At 46.9% G+C, this 3,962-nt stretch overlaps 1 non-coding gene across 1 annotated transcript; it reads right to left on the bottom strand.

Annotated features, from left to right (window-relative positions):
• Positions 1-708: 708 nt before the first annotated feature.
• On the bottom strand, positions 709-790 carry trnas-cga (transfer RNA serine (anticodon CGA)). The gene has a single exon. It is a non-coding gene; the product is annotated as a tRNA-Ser (tRNA).
• Between the last annotated feature and the right edge of the window lie 3,172 nt (positions 791-3,962).

Genomic DNA, 3,962 nt, shown 5'->3' with positions numbered 1-3,962 from the left:
GGCGCTGCAGAAATCAGAGTCTTTCTTTTACAGCCTTCGAAGTCAACTGACAAAACCAAAAATCAACATAAATTGAATTTAACAGGAAAAGGAGCAAAGTCAGGCTGGTTAGCTCAGTAGGTTAGAGCGTGGTGTTCATAACGTCTTAAGGTTGCGGGTTCGATCCCCGTACGGGCCACTTACTTTTTGATGGTGTGGGTAGTTTCTTAATTTTGCTATTTGTTGAAAAGATTGGAGCTGAAATACTTTGAAGCAAAGGTCTGCTGAGAGCTCAAGGAACTGGAAGGTTGACCCTGTGTTTCTCTGTCCACAGATGTCGCTGATCTACCAAACCTTAATCTTCAGGTAACCAGAAGATTGCAGGTTCGAGTCCTACCGCGGTCTTTTTACACACTTTTTAATTCGTGTTCAGTTTAATTAAACCAAACCGTTTTCCCACTTAGTAGCTGAAGGTGATTCCCTACCAAACACTGCAGAGCTCTTTATTAATGGGTATTTTTGATGCTGCTTTGTGTGTGTATTGCTCACTAGTTCCCAACAAATCCACAATATCTAATTGATGCCGATAAATTATTCGTGTTTCAATTGGAACAACAGCTTTGGGTTAATCAGTGCAATAAAGTGCAGTGGAGGGAATTCTGATTAATTTCAGGGCCAGCGATCGCCACAGGGAGCCGATTAAATAAAATAAAAAATTAGCATCAAAGTTGCTGCGAGCAGGGTTTGAACCTGCGTGGGGAAACCCCATTGGATTTCGAGTCTAATGCCTTAACCACTCGGCCATCGCAGCTGCATAGTAGCAATACGAAAATGCTTCCTACTGTGAGTGAAGTCAGGAACTAGCTAAGAGAAGACAGGGCACAAATACTCACCGATAAATCCAGCAGGGAATTCAGGATTAACTTCTTTGTCCAAAGAGCGCTGAGAATGCAGTAGTTGAGGCGAATACTACAGATGCATTTAAGAGGAAGGGAGAAAGGAATAGAGGATATGCTGATAGGATTATTTTTAATTCGTTTATGGGATGTGGGTGCGCTGGCAAGGCCAGCATTAAATGCCCATCCCTAATTGCCCCTTGAGAAGGTGGTGGTGAGCCGCCTTCTTGAACTGCTGCAGTCTGTGTGGTGAAGGTACTCCCACAATGCTGTTAGGGAGGGAGTTCCAGGATTTTGACCCAGCGACGATGAAGGATCGGCAATATACTTCTAAGTCAGGATGGTGGACGGTGTGTGAGTTGCAGGGGAACTTGGAGGTGGGGGTGTTCCCATGCGCCTGCTGTGCTTGTCCTTCTAGGTGGAAGAGGTCACGGGTTTGGGAGGTGCTGCCCAAGAAGCCTTGGTGAGTTGCTGCAGTACATCTTGTAGATGGTACACACTGCAGCCAAGGTACACCGGTGGTGGAGGGACTGAATGTTTAAGGTGGTGGATTGGGTGTCAATCAAGCGGGCTGCTTTGTCCTGGATGGTGTCGAACTTCTTGAGTGTTGTTGGAGCTGCACTCATCCAGGCAAGTGGAGAGTATTCCATCACACTCCTTACTTGTGCCTTGTAGATGGTAGAAAGTCTTTGGGGAGTCAGGAGGTGAGACACCCGACGCAGAATGCCTAGCCTCTGACCTTCTCTTGTTGTCACAGTATTTATGCTCAATGGTAACCCCCAGGATGTTGATGGTCAGCTCCTTTGTTCATGTTGGACCAAGGTTTTAATGAAGTCGGGAGCCGAGTGCTCTTGGCAGAACCCAAGCCGGGCATCAATGAGCAGGTTATTGGTCAGTAAGTGCCACTTTACAGCACTGTGGATGACACCTTCTATCACTTTGCTGATGATTGAGAGTAGAGAGTAGACTGATGGGGCGGTAATTGGCTGGATTGGATTTGTCCTGCTTTTTGTGGACAGGACATACCTGGGCTGTCTTCCACATTGTTTGGTAGATGCCAGTGTTGTAGCTGTACTAGAACAGCTTGGCTGGAGCACAAGTCTTCAGAATGATAGCCGCGATGTTGTCAGGCCCAGAGCCATTGCTGTATCCAGTGTGCTCAGCCTTTTCTTGATATCATGTGGAGTAAATCGAATTGGCTGAAGACAGGCTTCTGTGATGGTGGGGACCTCAGGAGGAGGCTGATATGGATCAGGCCAAGTGGTCCGTACAGTTTCATTTTTATTATTTTGTTTCGTAGCGGTTTGTTACAACTGAGTGGCTTGCTAGGCCATTTCAGAGGGCAGTTAAGAGTCAACCACATTGCTGTGGGACTGGAGTCACACAAAGGCCAGACCAGGTAAGGACGGCAGATTTCTTTCCCTGAAAGACATTAGTGAACTAGATGGGTTTTTATGACAATCCGATAGTTTCATGGTTACCATTACAGATTCTAGTTTTTTTGGGGGGGTTAGGAGAAATAGAGAAGGAGGAGCCTCATGTGGAGACCAGTTCGTGCAAATGGACTGTTTCTGTGGGGCAGACTCTATAATATTATGTAACACCTGTTTTAATCAGACACAGAATGATCCGGGACTGACAGCACATCCCTTTTAAATAGAAACAGAATGATCTGGGACTGACAGCACATCCCTTTTAAACAGACACAGAATGATCCGGGACTGACAGCACATCCCTTTTAAACAGACACAAAATGATCCGGGACTGACAGCACATCCCTTTTAAACAGGCAGAGAATGATCCGGGACTGACAGCATGTCCCTTTTAAACAGACACAGAATGATCCGGGACTGACAGCACATCCCTTTTAAACAGACACAGACTGATCCGGGACTGACAGCACATCCCTTTTAAACAGACACAGAATGATCCGGGACTGACAGCACATCCCTTTTAAACAGACACAGAATGATCCGGGACTGACAGTAGATCCCTTTTAAACAGACACAGAATAATCCGGGACTGAAAGTAGGTCCCTTTTAAACAGACATGGAATGCTGCCTGACCTGCAGATTGTTTCCAGCATTTCATCTGTTTATATTTCAGATTTCCAGCATCTACACTATTTTACTTTTGTAATGCAGCTTTATGTAATTGGCTCTGTGGCGCAATGGATAGCGCATTGGACTTTTAGTTAGTGTGACAGATTAAGGCATTCAAAGGTTGTGGGTTTAAGTCCCACCAGAGTTGGATTTTGGGTCAGAGTTCGGTGTTTCCTCCACTGACGGTACATTTTGCAGTAAATCGGTCATTCAGAGAAGGGAAACTGCCGCCCCGACACTTTCCCTCTGAGTGCTCTGAAACCCTGAGTCTGTTACACAGGAGCAGGAGGAGGCCATTCAGTCCCATGGCCGTTTTACACAGGAGCAGGAGGACGCCATTCAGTCCCATGACCGTTTTACACAGAAGCAGGAGGAGGCCGTTCAGTCCCATGACCCTTTTACACAGGAACAGGAGGAGGCCATTCAGCCCCTTTAGCCTGTTATACAGGAACAGGAGGAGGCCATTCAGCCCTTCGAGTCTGTTATAAAGGAACAGGAGGAGGCCAATCAGCTCCTCGAGTCTGTTACACATAAACAGGAAGAGGCCATTCAACCCATCGAGCCTAGCATACAGGAACAGGAGGAGGCCATTCAGCCCCTCGAGACTGTTATGCAGGAACAGGTGGAGGCTATTCAGTCTGTTAAGTCTGTTATGCAGGAAAAGGATGAGGCCATTCAGCCCCTCAAGCCTGTTACACAGGAACAGAAGGAGGCCATTCAGCCCCTGGAGACTGTTACACAGGAACAGGAGGAGTCCATTCAGCCCCTCGAGCCTAATAGAGTTATAGAGCGATAGAATTATACAGGACGGATAGAGGACCTTCGGCCCATCGTGTCCGCGCCGGCCATCAAGCCCTGTCTGATCTAATCCCATATTCCAGCATTTGGTCCGTAGCCTTGTATGCTATGGCATTTCAAGTGCTCATCCAAATGCTTCTTAAATGTTGTGAGGGTTCCTGCCTCCACAACCCTTTCAGGCAGTGAG

Source organism: Somniosus microcephalus, unplaced genomic scaffold, assembly GCF_052327205.1.
Source record: "Somniosus microcephalus isolate GS21.2 unplaced genomic scaffold, FLI_Smic_1.0 unresolved_chr8, whole genome shotgun sequence".
In the NCBI taxonomy this organism is placed as follows: Eukaryota; Metazoa; Chordata; class Chondrichthyes; order Squaliformes; family Somniosidae; genus Somniosus; species Somniosus microcephalus.
Note: the sequence above shows the minus strand (reverse complement) of the source record. Positions and strands in the feature narration are given on the sequence as shown.